This window comes from Stomoxys calcitrans, chromosome 2 (genome assembly GCF_963082655.1).
Source record: "Stomoxys calcitrans chromosome 2, idStoCalc2.1, whole genome shotgun sequence".
NCBI lineage: Eukaryota > Metazoa > Arthropoda > Insecta > Diptera > Muscidae > Stomoxys > Stomoxys calcitrans.
In genome coordinates, this window is record NC_081553.1 from 112624190 (window position 1) to 112642314 (window position 18125).

The following is an 18125-nucleotide window of genomic DNA, read 5'->3' on the forward strand; positions in this document are numbered from 1 at the left end:
TTTGCACAACCTCGTGCAGGGCAGTCTTCACCGACCTTCCCTTGCCATAGGCATGCTGTTTGTATTTGAGCAGTTCCCTGGATGTCCTACTCTTCATCATGGTGTCCACAATAAGTTCCATGTCATAACGATCAAGAATTTATGTACTCTATGAGATCTTAGACAAATATTTCGATGTGTTGCAAAGAGAATGACGATGTTACCATACTCCCATCCAATGGTGAAGGGCTTAAAACGAAAATACGACAATAGTGTGTCGTCATACCTTTGGCGTATTTTTCTGACGGCATGTTTAGGCTATAATTTTATTGTCTTACTTAGAATGTTATATTGACCAGCGAAAATGACATGAATAATGGTTAAAAGTTCATAATGGGAAAAGTTTTGGTACACGCGTATATTCGACGCAATAAATCTCCTACTACCAATTTTATATTTATATCTAACACCACTCCTATTCTACAGAGCGTTATAATTATACTCTGCGTAACTGTAGTGTTACACAGTATATATGTTGTCACATAATTTTCTAGCCTAGGCAACACTAAATGTTGCCAGGTACAATCTGACATTTTTATAGGAAAGTTTGAAGTTTTCTAGCAGAATCGTACTCAAAAAGTTTAGACGTACGACCATTATTTGGGTTGTTTACAGTGACTTGAAATAATTAATTGGGCAACAAACGGAATTAACTCGTAAACATTTTTGTGCGACCATTTTTCACAATTTTCGATGTGGATTATCACGACAAGAGTGCATAGATGAACTAAAATCTTTGTATGACGATGAAGCATTAGCTTATAGCACTGTAAAAAACTGTTTTAATGAATCCAAAGTCGTATTCCGTGAAGGTCTTCCAAAAACGGTCTTTGTGTCAGGGATCATTGACGCACTGCGTTATCTTAAAATGCAAGATAGTGGTATTTTGGGGTATTTCTTCCACCAAAAAGTTTGTTAATTGGATACCGCACAACTTGACAATCGCTCAAAAAAGACTCGTGTCGAAGTGCTTCAAAATCTTCTATACAAAAATTCAATTTGTGTTTGTTTGTTTGTTCCGTATAGACTCACAAACGGCTGAACCGAACGATTATCTTGAAATTTCCACAGATTGTGCAGGGTGGTCTGGAAGGAAAAATAGGCTCTATAATTTTTTGATATCGGGAGGGAGGGGGAACCTCCCCCTTACCCCAAAAGTACCTACCAAAACTAAAAGTGGGCCCATCGGGCCAATATGGGATTCAAATGAAAGGTATTCAAGAGTAGAGTACGAATTTCAAAAAAAAAAAGTTGGCCCAAGAACCTGGGGGGCCGCCCCAACCCCAAAACCCCTTAAAATACGTTTATTTGACGATCATGACAATATGGGACTCGAATAAAAGGTATTCGGGAGTGGATTACGAATATGGTCAGCATGTAGGAAATTTGTTAATAACGGAAGGGGGTGGACCCTCTCCCGTTACCCCAAAAACATCACCCAAAATCAAAAGTGGACCGATAAGTACAATATGGGTATCAAATGAAAAGTATGCGGGAGTAGATAACGAATCTGGCATACAAATTCATGTCGAAGTGTAGGGGGTCACCCCACCCCCACAAAAACGCCCAAAATGAGCACATTAGCCAATCACGGATATGTAGGACTCGGTTTGTTTGTACCGTATAGACTGCAAAACGGCAGAACCGATTCTCTCCAAATTTTCGCATATAGTGTAGGTTTGTCAGAAGGGAAGCATAGGCTATATAATTTTTCGGTATCGGAAGGGGGACGGACCCTCCCCCTTATGCCAAGAAAACAACTCAAAATCAAAAGTGGACCGGTCGGAACAATACAAGTATCAAATGAAAGGTATTGGAAAGTAGAATATGAATATGGTATTAAAATTTGAGTCAAAGTACCCAACGGGTCGCCTCAACTTCAAAACTCCCCAAAACAGACATATTGGACGTTCATTTCAATATGGGGCTCAAATGAAAGGTATTCGGGTGTAGATTTCGAAACTGGCATACAAAATCAGATCGAAGTATAGGGGGTCACACCACCCCTCAAACACGCCATTAGACCCATTATGACCATAAGATACTTGGCTGAACTCATTTTCTTAAATTTCATAGATTATGTACGTTTGTCTGAAAGTTAACATAGGCTATATAATTTTTAGATATCGGGTGGAGGCGGACCCTTCCTCTTACCCCAAAAACACCACCCATATCCGAAAGTGGTCCGATGGGCACAAAAAGGGTATCAAATGAAAAGTATGGGAGACCAGAAAACGAAAATGGTATTAAATTTTGGGTCCAAGTACCCAGCGGGCCCTCAATCCCAAAACTCCATTAAACAGATATATTCAAAGTTCATGTCAATATGGGACTCAAATGAAAAGTATTAAGCAGTAGATTACAAATAGGGCATAAAACATAAGGTCCTTATAATGGGAGGTCGCCCACCCCCAAATGGGCATATTAGCCGACTATGGCTATATAGGACTCAAATGAAAGGTATTTGGGAGTAGATTACGAATATTAGATTAAAATTTTCGGTCAAGTCTAGGTGGCGCTTTTGCTCTTAAAGATACTTCAAATGAGCTATTAGACCCATTATAACAATGTGGGACTCAAACGATAGGTATTTGAGAGTAGAAAACGAATTTGATATCCAATTTTAGAGCCAAGTGTTTTGGAGTAACCTAAACTAAACTTCATTTCAGTTGGGAATAAAGAACGAATTTGATATATATTTTCAGTGCCGGTGGCCATCCCAGCCCCAAAAACCCTAAAAACGGATCATATTTAACGGCCATGGCAATATGGGGATTTGGAAATGCAGTACGAATTTGATATCCATATATGAGTTGAAATGTCTGAGGTGCCATCCCTCCCCTAAAAAGCACTTCTCATTGCCCTAATTTTAAAAAACACCAGGAACTGAGCAGGGACAATCTTCTCACACATCAATGAGTGCTTTTCGATTCAAGTTTAAACTCAATGATAAGGGACCTTTTTTTATAGCCGAGTCCGATGGCGTTCCGCAGTGCGAAACCTTTTTGGGGAAAATTTTTTAACTGACCACACATGGCGTTGTACCTCGCAAATATCGCCAACCACCGCTTTGTCCGAAGTTCTCGCCAGGATTCGAACGCGTTCAGCGTCATAGGCTACAATGGCACGAATTCGATATAAACATTCAGGGCGAAATGTCCCCACCCTAAAAAGATATTAGAGAGTTAAAGAAGGCGGCGCGAAGCGGCCCTGTTCGAGTGTCAGGACCTGGCGACTTAAAGGAGTCGTAACTTCTCATCGCCCAAAGGATTTTCGGCTCAGAAACAATTTCCTTAATAACTTCCCACGAACGCATATCAATGACAACCTCTTCTGGCGCCACGTTGTTCGATGGAGAATTTCCCGGGAAATATGTATCAACGAGTAGTTATAGTGTTTCCTGACTAAACGTTGTCCATACATTCTCTGACATCTAAATATACCCCACCGCAATAGGTGTTGAGGAAAGAATCTTCCCAAGCTAGTGGGCCTCAGATGTATCCTCCACGGAGCTGCAGAATTCTACCCAGGATTTGTTCTGAGCCTTTCTAAGCTCGCTCCTATATTTTCTTAGCTCAGCCTTATAGATGACCCAATCGTGTGGTGCTCTTGAGGCTTTTGCTCTGTTGAAGAGTTACCTGCAGTCCTTTCTTAAAGCAACCAGCTCTGGAGTCCATCATGGCGGTCGCTGTTTGCCCCTTGGCTTGGTACTAGGACATGTTGACACAAGCGAGTCATTCAGAGCCTTCGTGATCCGCTTGACCATTATGTTTATATCCTCCGCAGTTTCCACTTCCTTTTCTGCTCTAGAAGGGATAGACGTCCAGATTTTGTGCCGAAAATTGTCCCAATCCGTCTTTTTTTTTGTTTAGCCGAGGAACCACTGCTGCAGCATTTTCTCCAAGGCTGAAACTAATATAACGATGATCAGAGACGCAGTGGTCATCCAACACATCACAGTCGCATATTCTTCCACTTATACCTTCCGATACAAAAGTAATATCTAGTACCTCCTGTCTGATCCTGGTAATAAAGGTCGGTTTATCCCCTTTGTTACAAATCGCCAGATTGCAACTTATAATATATATTTGACAAGCTGCTCACCCCTTTCGTTGACATCAGAACTTTCCCATATCTGGTGATGTACATTAGCATCACTTCCTACATTGAGGCTCTTTTTCCCTGCAGAAGCAGCTTCAACCAGCAACTTGGGGGAAGCCAGCCAGTAATGGGACTTATTTATTTCAAGGCTGGCTACTACTGAATCTTCAGTGTTTATCGACAGAAGAAGACAAACATTTAGACTACTCTTGGCAAGAATACAGGCTCTGTGTCTCCCATTTTCCCAGTACACTTGAGTAGTTTAAATCCCGAAATTCTTAGTCCACGAACCATTCCACCACACAACCATGGTTCCTGGATAAGAACCACGTCAAATCCCCCTGCCATCAGGAGGACCTTTAGTGCCGTCGACGCGGCCTTACAATAGTGGAGAATTATCTTTAGAAAGCCACGCCTTCTGATTCCACCAGGAGCTCATCCTCACAAGATTCGTTAGAACTTGTCAGGATGCAACCACTCTTTCTCAGGACACTAGACACTTGCGGTGAAGATAATTCCTCCTTAGATGCTTCACTAGCTGCTGCTGTCGAAGTACTTTTTGAGTTCCGTGCTTCCCCGCTGTCGCACACCATGATCCTAGTCTAACTTTGTGACCCACCCGCACAGGTCGTGTCGGGTCCCGTTTCGATGCCATCCCCTCCTTGTGGCAGGGGAATTTTCAGTCTCCTGCATTCCGCCAGACTTTAGCCATGTGGTCGATAGTTCCTCAAGCAAGTGTTCAGCAACAACTCCTGAGTCGTCATCTGATAACCCAATCCCACCGCTTCTATAGACCTTCAGTTTCAACTTGTTGAACCCTTAGGATACAACCTCTTCAGACTTGTTGAGGTCTGCGAGACAGCCGGAGTTAGGCACGAATACCGCATGTCTCCGGTCACCATCAGCCTCATCCAATCTCTCAAACTTCCAGTCGGTAAATGAAAGATTGGGATTACATTCCCTTAGTCTTCCAAGTATCTATTCAGAATCTGAGGGAATCCTTAGTGTCCAAGCATGCGCCATTGGTCGAGAAGGAATATCTTACTTCTTAACTAAATATACTGCTGCACCTGACCAGATCTCATCAATCTTCTTTAGCGCACAATGATACATTTCAATTGAGTGTTGATCCCTGAAGGCAATTAGTCTGTGTTGAAGCCAGTTCAACAAAACTATCCTTATCCTAACATGAAGTACAGTCATATATAATCGAATTACATACATAACTGAATTACATTGAAATGAATCTTTGAAATTGTTTTAAGTATCTTTAACTTCATTATTTCCCGCGGATTTGCTTGGTCTATATGCAAAAGGGCCAAAAGCTTTCACTCAAACGGATAAAGAGCGGCCATGTTGACACTTTCAACTTTCTTGCACCGCCATTAAATCACTTGTGCAGCATCATCTCAAGAAGGCGGTAAGGGCTTGCTGAAACTGAATAAACTGTAACTGTGAAATCTGATCTGTTGCCTTTTATTTCAACTTTTCTCTTTTTCATATCTTACAATTTGGGAGCTTCAATAAAACCTACAGTCCACTTACAGCTACTTGCTAACCAAATTGTAAAGTCTGTATCGGCCTCGATACCAGCCTGCATCGCCACAATCTGGAGGAGACCCAAGAAATTTCACAAGCCCATCGGAGGATACTGATGACAGTCCATTGACTATCCCACTCCAATTATTCCTAGGTATGAAGCCCTGTTCTTCTTCCTTGTCGAAAACTGCCATCACCAAACTGTCCCTAGCGATATTAGCAAAGTTTCGTGGAGTCATCTTACTATTGTTCGCCCTAGTTCTATTAGGCATGGGATGCGCTCCAGGTGACCGCAGCCTTTTGGCTGACTGCAGTGCAGTTTCCAAATCTAGACGTGTAGTCTTTGGGGTGGCCTGTGCAGCAAATTCCCGAGCCCAATTTCCGGAGTCTCTCACCCTATTAGTGAGTCTTAGAATTATTCACACCAAACCTCTCAACAAACATGAGAGCGATGCATCTTCTATTATACCAACCTCTTAAAGAGCGTGTTGGTTTGCCGGGGAAAGTCATAGCCTAGGCAAATTATAGGCATGTGAAGAAAGAAAAAGTTCGGCCTTATCCTTCAAAAGAGCACCTGCTGACCAGTCGTCTATCGGCTAGTGGAGCCGGGAGCAGCCGCTCCACCAGTCGAGGTTTCAGTAGCGGACAACATGCTTCGGCCTGATACCACCACCACAGCTGTTGGGTGTTTGGAGTCCATTCTAAGCCTACTCCCGGCCTCTAGATCTGCCGCTCCACCGGAAACAAACGCAGATCATCAACCGCCTAATGGATACCTCAATCGCAGCTATCCTCGAGTGACTTAAATTTTTCTTCCAAAAAATAATGACCTATTACGAGTTGCAGAAAAATTCTTGCGGAGCGAAATAATAAAACGTCCGCTCCACTCAATTGATTGGTTGCAGTACTAACTAAAACAGAAATTGTATGCATATGACTAAAATCGTAGTTGAGCTAACTTTTTGTGTGTGATCCCTTAAGAATTTTCAAATAATAAGTAGTTGATACAACAACTAGAGGCAAGAAATAGAAATTTTGATAGTGTCGATATTTTGCCAGCTCTTCAAAGAATGTAAAGACAATAATGGACGATATGGGAGCAGCTAGATTACTTCACGTTGGTAAGCTTTAGCCCATAGTAACAGTATCGACGCCTGCGAGGAAGAGCTTGATGAGATCGAAGACACAATGCGAATATTAGACAAGCCTTACATAGTAGCGGCCGATTGCCACTCTCGAGCGGTAGAATAGGTCATGTCAACTCCAGAGAAAGACGAATTCAAGACATGGCCGCAAGAACTGATTAACTCGTTGTAAACATTGGAAATGTTCCAACCTTTAGGCGACCCGGGTGCGATGGCACTATACCGGATATCACCCATGCGTCCGAGAAAATCATCGGAAAGATTACAGAGTGTAGTGTACTGGAAACTTACATAGCAAGACAATAATGGACGATATGCGTGCAGCTGGTTTACTTCGCGTTGTTTAGCTGTTATCTCACCCCTAGTAACAGTATCGATGACTTCGAGGAAAAGCTTGATGAGATCGAAGACACAATGCGAATATTAGAAGGACCTTACATAGTAGCGGGCGATTTCCACTCTCGAGCGGTAGAATGAGTCATGTCAACTCCAGAGGAAGACGAATTCGAGACATGGCCGCAAGAACTGATTAACTCGTTGTAAACATTGAAATCGTTCGAACCTTTAGGCGACCCGGGTGCGATGGCACTATACCGAATATCACCCATGCGTCCGAGAAAATCAACGGAAAAATTACAGAGTTTAGTGTACTGGAAACTTATATAGCAAGCGACCACCAGTATATTATGTCCTTTTTTGTGATACGTTAGAAATTTTTAAATAATAAGTAGTTGATACAACAACTAGAGGGAAAACAAATTTATTTCTAATGCAAATGATGGGCAGAACCAATGGATTGATTATGAACATCTTCACTAAATGCTTTCAATAGTATCGTAATCAAGTTAACTACTGAACTAAGAAAATGACTGATATTTGGTGCTGACAATTAAAAATTATTTTCGATTTCAATTTACACCTATAATTGAATTCCAACCAATGATTTATCTGGATGCACATGATGCGGTTTGAAATCCGCTACCTCTTTTCTGCCTTGCCCAACCTATGATTAATTAAAACGTAGTTCATTACTTTGCCGGCGAGACGTTATCATCTGCTCAGAGTTAGCAGTCTTTTAAAATTTTTTAAATCATAACATAATTCCTTTTTTGTTTTAAATTATAATGATACAACAATCCTTAAAAATCCTCATCTTCTCTAATTTCAGCATTATTTCATACAATTTCATAAATTATTTCAATACATAGCATTGTCTGTGTGCAAAAGTATAAACTTGATACATTCATAAGCAGCACTGTTTTTAGGAGATGAATTTCCAACAAAGAAGAGAATCATATATACGAGCATTTATAATTGCGTACAGTTTAAAATGATTATTGTCATGAGCGTTTTTGCATTCTTTCAGTTTGACAAAGAGCCCGTATCGTACAGAGCCATACAATAAGAAGCTAAAAACTCACACCTCGACATAATCACATATAAGCGTATGGCACTTGCAGGAGAATGAGGATGGAGGAGAAACATTTATATACTCATGAAGCAAACAAATGGTATTTGTTCAGTGTTGTCGCACATAAATTTATAATTTTTTTTTTAATTTAGAAAAAAGAAATAATTAAAAATAAAATATTAACAAAATTCCTAAAAAGTCGAAAATAATAACTAAAAAGTATTTGTCATTATTAAATAAAACTAACATAATTAAATAGAATAAATAGATAGTGCGGCCGGAGGTAATCTTGGATACTCAGCTTCATGGATTCTATACAAAATAAGTCCATATGAAGTCAGTTTTGGATAGTCTAGGTTAGGTCAGGTTGAAAAGAGGGTGCAGATATTAATCCGCCCAATGACACTATGGACCTACACCTAAGCCAGTAATCGGCTTGATGTGCGCTCTAAAAACTGTAAAGTAACCTCTAAAAAGAACATTTTAAGTTAGCAATTCCGTTATACATACAAAATCCTTAATTGTTTTTAATACCACTCCTCCCCTAGGTTGGTTCATGTCTGGTATTGTGTCCCCACCTAAGTGCTGGTATCTAAGGACAAAGGAAATGCTCCAACGTCTCATCATCCTATGTGTCCCGTTATGATACCAATAGCTATACTGACCTCTTTCTTACTTCCTTTCTTACGCCCTACCGACTGATTCGCTGTTCCACAATGTTGCATGCGCATTCGTCGACCACTCCCTTAACTCGGAAATGCTCCAATGTCTCATCATCCTATGTGTCCCGTTATGATTTCAATAGCTATACTGTCCTCTTTCTTACTTCCTTTCAGTAATAGCCTCGACTTCTCACGATCTGGGTCCCACCATAGGATTATCGCCGTCCTATCGACCGATTCGCTGTTCCACAATGTTGCATGCACATTCATCGCCCACTCCCTTAACTCGGACTGCGTTGACCCAAAAGGCTTCGGGTAAATCAAGTTTATTGACGGCAGTCCTCTGGCCTTCACCGCCAAATCATCTGCCCTTTCATTCCCCCTTACACCGTTATGTCCCGGCACCCAAACCATGTGGATTTTGCCATCCTCAGAGAAGGCATTAATCTCCTTCTTACACTGCAAGAGGAGCAAGATAAAAAGTGGGAGGAATTAAGAGAAGACATTAACCAAAAACCTTGGGGTCTTGAATACGACATTGTGTTGCAAAAATTCGATGCACGGGGCCCAACAGCGTTAGTGGACCTAAGAACAATGGAAAATATAGTCCCCATACTCTTCGATACCTCGACACGACCGTAGAGAAGATGAAGCTTATAAACAGTTTATGACAACATAAGCCCGTTTACGATGGAGAAGCAAAGGAATGCAGCCCGCAACTTTCAGAGCAGAAAAGCCCCCGGTCCCACTCTGTATGCTGGATACGGCCAGCAAACTTTTGGAGTCAATTATAAATTCAAGACTCCAAGACGCCATCATTAAGGGAGGTGGACTCCCTATGAGACAACATGACTTTCGGGCAGGATTGTCCACGATTGGAGCCCTATGAGATGTGGTGGTGATAGTAGAGTCGGCTGACAAAGGAACTACGACTCTAGGCCAATTTTCCTCTTAGCCACACTGGAAGTGAAGAACGCATTCAATGACCTCAGATGGCCTGACGTCCTCCAAGCACTCAGAGAGGACTTTAATATAACGATGTATCCGATGAGAATAATGAAAAGTTACTTGCATAACAGGGTATTTATATATAACTCACAGGATGGAACGAATTAATGTGAGGTCACATCAAGGCTCCATACTTATTCCATACTTGAAATGCCAGTTATGAAAGAATACTATGCACAGAAATGTCGGACGGAACGTTTCTGGTAGGATATGCTGACGACATCGTCGCATGGCGCGAATTAGGACAGGTGGTACAAAGTGAGGCCACCGTAGCGCAGGAGTTAGCATGTCCGCCAATGACACTGAACGCCTGGGTTCGAATCCTGGCGAGAACATCAGAAAAAATTTTCAGAGGTGGTTTCTAATGCTGACAACATTTGTGAGGTACTTGGCATGCAAAAACTTCTCTCCAAAGAGGTGTCGCATCTTCGGCACGCCATTCGGACTCTGATATAAAAAGGAGGCCCCTTATCATTGACCTTAAATTTGAATCGGACTGCACTCATTGACATGTGGGAAGTTTGCCCCCGTTCCTTAGCGGAATGTTCATGGGCAAAATGTTCAATTTGATACAAAAGGCAAAGTAATGGCTGGATTCCCACGGCTTGTAACATACGAAGCAGAAGACGGAGTTGCTACTTCTAGCGAGAAAATATATCCCAGTGAAAATGGATATGCGCATAGATGACATACTGGTGAAGACCAAGAGATCGATCTAGGTATCCGACTGGATTCAAAGCAGACCTATGCGGAGCAAATCCGGCACGCGACAGTTAACAAAGGCCTCGAGGATAACGAATCAACTCAGGCGACTGATGGCAAACATAGGTGGGCCTCTTCGGAGCAGGCGCAGAATCTTAAAGGGTCTGTTGCTTAGGGTCATGTCATCCTACCGCACAGTGGCAGAGCCCGCAGCCCTTGTGATAGCCGGAAAGGTTCCGATAGACCTACAGGCCATGGAGCGCGCCAGCTTCTACAACTTCAACACCCAGAAAGGAAAGGGTGAGACTCAAACGCATTATACATGGACCATAGAAGAGGAGACAATTGAGCGATGGCAACAAAGATGGACGAATGAGAATCGGGACAGGTGGACGCGACAAGCCATGGTAACTTCCGCAAATACCTATATAGAGTAGGAAACTTATGAGGAGCTAGAAATTGCTGGGTTGAAAGACGTAGTGAATTTCGCCTGGGACAACTGTTCAGAGGATGCTGGAAGACAAGAAGAACTGGGAGGCGGTGATGAGATACGCCGAACAAGAACTGCGCACGTAGAAGATGAACCTGGATGCAGCGCGTAGAGTATGAATATAGATGTCTGGACACAACGGAGATGTATAAAAAATCACCAGATATAGAGACCACCTCCAAGTAAGAACTGGGAGGAGGAGATGAGATATGCTGAACAAGAACTGCGCACGTAGTATATGGACCTGGACGCAGCGCGTAGAGTATGAATGTAGATGTCTGGACACAACGAAGATGATATAAAAAATCACCAGATTGGGGCCACCTCCAAATAAGAACTGGAAGGAGGTGATGAGATACGCCAAACAAGAACTGCGCACGTAGGAGGTGGACCTGAATGCAGCGCGTAGAGTATGCGTATGTCTTGACACAACGGAGATGAAATGCAAAATCACATAATATGTGGTCCACCTCCAGGTAATGAGAAACGGGTAACACAGGATGGGTTTGTAGCCAGTACCGTTGATAACGGAGTCCGGCATAAGGCGTGAGACGCCCTCGTGACATGCGTAAAGCATGTACCCATCTTAAAATAAAAAATAATGAAGATGTAAAACAGACACACATATTCCAGATCTTTTTTCGCAGTCTTGTTCCAGAAAAAATATACTCATGGCAACACTGGCCCCATAAAAATGTGTTGTTTGATGGAGGTATGACGGGAAGGAAACACACATTTGCTTTAGTTGTTATTGCTTTTTTTCTCATTAAATATTTACAAAGTAACCTAACACGATTTATGCTGATGATATTTGTCACCCACATACATAATGATACATGAAATGCAAATAAGCTTAAGTGCCAATGACACAGAAAAGAGGTTTATTATCTATTGCTGCAAATATGGTTAAGACGGCAAGGCGGCTATATTTTTAATGTATATAACACACACACACATGTATGCATGTTTACCACAAAGTATTCACATTTAATTAATGTCATTTAACCCAGTTTCCACAATCATCTGCCTTTATGCATTTATGGAAGCGGAAAGGTAGAAAAAGCTCCATGCCTACAACTCATATCATGCAAGCCAACGAACAAATGTTTCAATGGAAGACAACAAACAGCTTCTATGGTAGAGGAAGAACATGATGCCAAGTGTTTTGAAAGGACCTTGTGTTACTGCCAATGATGATGACGGTGACGGTGACGACGACAACGACAACGACTACGACACTCGAGATGTTGTCGATTATGAATATGATGTTGCACATGAGATGAGATGGGCCCTGCGAATTGCTTGCTTATGGTCGATCCTTGAAGGGACTTCTGTTCCATGTTTATTTAACACCCATGCATTGCACATAAAAGCCATTCAGAAGGTGTTAAATCTCACCAAGTAACACTAAGTACACGTATATTTTTATCACAAAATGTTTAATTGAGAACAAACAGCCGCTTTTAATTAAAACAAATGTTTGTTGTTGTCAACGAAGCAGGGGTGGCAGGGTGACTGCAGCAGTTTGAGTGTATCAAGTTTTATTGCTACAAACTAAATGTAACACATCAGAGGTAATTGTTTGCAAAACCGCATACAAAACAAAAGGACATTGTATGTGAAAGCCACAAAACAAGGACATTTAATTCACTCTTATGTTGGAAATTTATTTACCAAAGTGAAATGGGAAAAAAATGAAAGAAGAGAAACGACAAAGGTGACTTGTGAATGCGCTATTTGGTTAGTCAATCTAAGACTTTAGTGGAGGGATTCATGTTCTTCCCTAGAATATATCTCAACCTTGTCATAGGTGAATTTTTTGCTAACTCAAGGTAGCTGTAGATACTGAATCCATACTTGGGAAACTTAGGGACTGTCATCCCAATTTTTTAACCACCGACTGGAAGATTGATAGATTGAAAGAGGCTGGTGGCGATCGGAGACATGCAGTATTCGTACTTAACTCCGACAGTCTTTCAGACCTCAACAAGTCTGGAAGAGTTGTATCCTACGCATTCATCATGTTAAGACTAAAGGTCTATAGAAGCGGTGGGGTTGGGAATCAGAAGACTACTCAGCATTTGTTGCTGAACAATTGTCTGGGGAACTATCGACCGCATTGCTTAAGTTAGACGGATTGCAGGAGTCCGGAAATCCCCCTACCACGTACAAAAAAGGAGTGGAAGGCATCCAAACGCAACCCGACACTCCCTATATGGTTAGTGCGCCAGCGGGGAAAGACGGAGCTCAAAACGTACTTGACAGCAGCAGCTAGTGAAACATCTTTGGACGCTTGACCAGCTGCAGCACTAGCCACACCGCAAGTGTCCAGTGTCCTGAGGAAGAGTGAATCCACAGCTTTCTCAACTGTCCCTGGATGCGTAAGGGAACTTATAATGACAAAATCGAAAGAATCTTGTGAGGATAAACTTCTGTCAAACTCAGAAGACGAGGCCAACGCAACAGTATTGGAAATTCTGAATCCTAACTACGGCCCAGTTTCTAAAGGTCCTTCTGATTGCAGGAAGACTTGAGGTGGTTCTTATCCAAAAACCATGGGTGTGTGGAGGAATGGTTCGTAGACTAAGTATTCCTGGATTTACACTACACATGCGCACGGGGAATGGGAGACACAGAGCCTAAACGGCGAAAAAATTGGAAATAAATCCACAACTTTTTGCCCGTTGATCTCACCGGAAAAAAATGTGCTAGACATTTGTAAAGGAGGACGCAGGCTTTTATTGGAAAGTAAAAATTTTTAATATTTAATTTTGGGGGAAAAATACTTTTATTTCCGATAAAAAAAAAAAAAAAAAAAAAAAAAAAAAAAAAAAAAAAACATTAGAGCAACAGACAAATGGCGCCAGGCACAATCAAATACGCCTAGAATGTCTAAGGCACATACATTGCATGAAAACGATCTTTGTTCTCGCACATTAAAGTATTCATTAATGTGCGAGAACAAAGGTCGTTTTGATGGCAGTAAGACTTGAGGTGCTTCTTATCCAAAAACCATGGGTGGAAGGGAATGGTTCGTGGACTAAGTATTCTTGGATTTACACTACTCATGCGTACGGGGAATGGGAGACACAGAGCCTGTATTCTTGCAAAGAGTAGTCTATATGTTTTTCATCATCCATCGCACAGTGGGTCAAACGGCGAAAAAATTTAAATTAAGTTAACGAATTTTTACCTGTTGATCTCACCGAAAAAAAATGTCCTAGACATTTGTAAAGGAGGACGCAGGCTTTCATTGGAAAGTAAAAATTTTTAATATTTCATCTCGGGGGAAAAATACTTTTATTTCCGATAAAAAAAAAACCATTAGAGCAACAGACAAATGGCGCCAGACACAATAAAATACGACTAGAAGGTCTAAGGCACATACATTGCTTGATGGGTACTTTAATGTGCGAGAACAACAATCTGCATAGGAAATTTTTGGTTTTACTCATAGTACAAGGAACACAGAATATCATAATGCAAATTTGCCCATGAACATTACATTAAAGAACAGGGCCACACTTCTTATATATAAATGAGCCCTCCCCAATTAAAGTTTAAGCTCTCTGATAAGGGGCCTACTTTTCATAGCCGACTTCGAACTGCTTTTCGCAGTGCGACTCCTCTTTATCATCAAAAATCGTGTGCTCTTATCGCAACAAAGTCCCAATATTTTCCACAAAAGAAGAGTTGTGCCAGACCCCTCAATCACTTCGGATAAAGTATGGTCTAGATTAGACAATATTTCGATAAAGCTGGCGTGGGCTCCTAAATGGTGCACATTTCACCGGATTTTTAATGAAATTTGTTTAAAATACATTAAGTCACCGTAGGACAGAGGTCCACATATGATGCTGAACACATGGGTTCGAATCTTGGCGAGACCATCAGAAAAAAATTTTTCCGCTGTGGTTTTCCCCTCCTAATGCTGGCGACATTTGTGAGGTACTATGCCATGTAAAAACTTCTCTCCAAAGAGGTGTCGCACTGCGGCACACCGTTTGGACTCGACTATAAAGAAGGAGGTCCCGTATCATTGAGCTTAAACTTGAAGCGGAGCGCACTAAATTTTTTTCATGGTCAAAATTTGCATACATATATCCAAAGTGTAGTATGTCCAATGTGCGGCCCTGCCTTTTTATGCCCTACATCACGACTGTTGTTCAGGGTATAATAATTTGTTTGCAACGCTTAGAAGGAGAAGAGCTAGACCCATTGAAAAGTATACAGATCGGCTTAGAATCACCTCCTGATCCTGATTTTGTGTGAAGTGTTTCATTTGGCGTCCAAGTAAATGTGCAAAATTTTGTCACAATCGGTTCAGATTTAGATAAATCTCCCATAGAAGGAGACGGCCCTTCACGAAGTGGTACAGGAGGTCGAGACTTCTCTCCGACAGAAGGAGTACACATTGGCGGCCTTCTTGAGTATTGAGGAGGCCTTCAATAATGTGGAGATCGGATCGATAGTCGCCGCACGGGGATTCACCTCCCAGTGGACCAATAATATGCTTCATGGCAGGATTATTAATGCGAGGCAGGATATGGTGTGGTCAGAAGACGGTAGACCAGAAGAATTCCCAAGGAGGGGATGTTCTCGCCGATTCTATGGAACCTCGTGCTTAATGAAATCCTGTTCGAACTCGGTGAGGATAATCGCTTATGCGAACGCCGACGTGCTGCTGGTCAGATACAGGTTTCTGTCAACGATCAGCGAGATCATGGAAGGGTCACTGAGGAGATTGTCACGATGGGCTTTCAGAAATGGGTTGATGACCAACCCAAGGAAGACGGAGCTGTGCTCTTCATGCGTAGATATAAAATACCGGAGTTCAGACTAGAGCTAGTAAACTACCGATATACGTAATATTCGATATTTTTGATATTTCTAGTAATAAATGTCGATAGTATCGATACTATCGCTAATTTCCCATCACCTATATATCAAACGAAAATGAGAAGTTAAAATCAGGAGATCGAGTTATATAGAAGCAATATCAATGCACAGGCTGAATATAACCAAATTTAGTTAAGTCCGTTGTAAGTCGTAAGAGAATCATTGTACAAAATATTTGCCCAATCGTATAAAAATTGCGCCCTCTATAGGCGCAATTTATCTTAAAGGATACATTTAGCGTCGGATCGCTTATTTTTGTTAAATTTTGCAAAAAAATTTACTTTGCCGATAGTGTCGATTGAAAACATACAAATCGATATTCAGACAAAAAATAAAATATCGATCGGGATCGCCCTGAGGCTGTCGAAGGTAAGGCAATGTGCGCTTTTTACTCCTGCCGGAAAATGTTCGGTAGGAAGTTGGGGATAACCCGCAATGTATGTATACGGCCATCATGAGACCAGTATTGGCTTATGGAGCACTGGTATGGTGGGACGCAGTAGGGAAGAGGACTCGTGCGAAGGAGTTCGAAGAGGTCCAGAGACTGGCCTACGTCGGGATCACAGGGGCGCTGAGATCCGCACCGCAGGCAGGCCTGGAGGGGATGCAGGCACCCCATTGGGGTCTATATTTGGAACTACGCCGCCAGGGTCGAGCTTAGGCTGAGAGAGCTCGGCATGCTGAAGGAGGATGACTACCGCCACAGTTCAATTCTGGGTCTTATGGATGTGGAGGGTAAACTGAGGAAGATCTCCGACTACCTGGCACCAGTACTGACTGCAGTGAGGGCTCCAAGATGGAGTCAGGGACTGGATTGGGAATCTGCTCTGACCCACTCAATAGCGAAATGTCTCTGAGACTGCTGGACGAGTGTACGGTCTTTCAGGTAGAGGTCAGTGCCATTGCAGTAGCCTCAAGAGAAATTTTGGTAAGGGATTTACCGCCCTCAAAACTCAGAATTACTGTGGACATAAATGGCGGTGCTCAAGGCCTTGGGATCGAGGATGATATGAGGGGGTTCCAGGAAATGAGAGGGCCGACGAGTACACCAGGAGGGGTGCGACTGCGCTGGGCGTACCAGCCATCGGCCTTGCCTACGTGCCATTTGTCGAACTACTGACTACAATAGGGGGGATGACCAGTCCGATGTCGATATGGGACTCGGTGGATGGTTACCGGACTGCAAAGGCGCTCTGGCCTTTCATCGACCGGAAAAAGACGAGGGAGAAATTCTGGTAAGAGATTTACCGCCCTCAAAATTCAGAATTTATGTGAATAGTTTGGCTGCGCTCAAGGCCTTGGGGTCGAGGATGATGAGGTCGAGATGCATGGCGGATTGTTTAGAGTCCCTGAATAGTCTTCGGGACCATGATGTTACGCTGACATGGGTTCCTGGACATGTAGGGATTCCAGGAAATGGGAGAGCGGACGAGTGCACCAGGAGGGGTTCGTCTGTGCCGGGCGGACTAGCCACCGGTCTTGCTGACGTGCCATTTGTCGAACTACTGACCACATTAGAGGGGATGGCCAAGGCGTCGTCGATGGGGAGATGGGGCTGGGTGGATGGTTACCGGACTGCAAAGGCGCTCTGGCCTGTCATCGACCGGAGGAGGATGAGGGAGAAATTCAGGTAAGGAATTTAACGCCCTCTAAACTCAGAATTTATGTGGACAGTATGGCGGTGCTCAAGGCCTTGGGATCATCGAGGATGGTGAGGTCGAGATGCGTAACGGATTCTTTTGAACCCTGGATAGGCTCCGGGTCAACGATGTAACGCTGACATGGGTTTTAGGACATCAGGGGATTCCAGGAAATGGGAGAGCGGACGAGTACACCAGGAGGGGTTCGTCTGCGCTGGGCGTACCAGCCATCGGCCTTGCCTACGTGCCATTTTTCGAACTACTGAACGCAGTAGAGGGGATTGCCAGGGCGGCGAGATGGATGTGCACCAGGAGGGGTTCGTCTGTGCTGGGCAGACCAGCCACCAGTCTTGCCTACGTTCCATTTGTCGAACTACTGAACGCAGTAGAGGGGATGGCCAGGGCGGCGTCGGAGGCAAGATGGGACTGGGTGATTGGTTGCCGGACTGCAAAGGCGCTCTGGCCTGTCATCGAACGAAGGAAGACGAG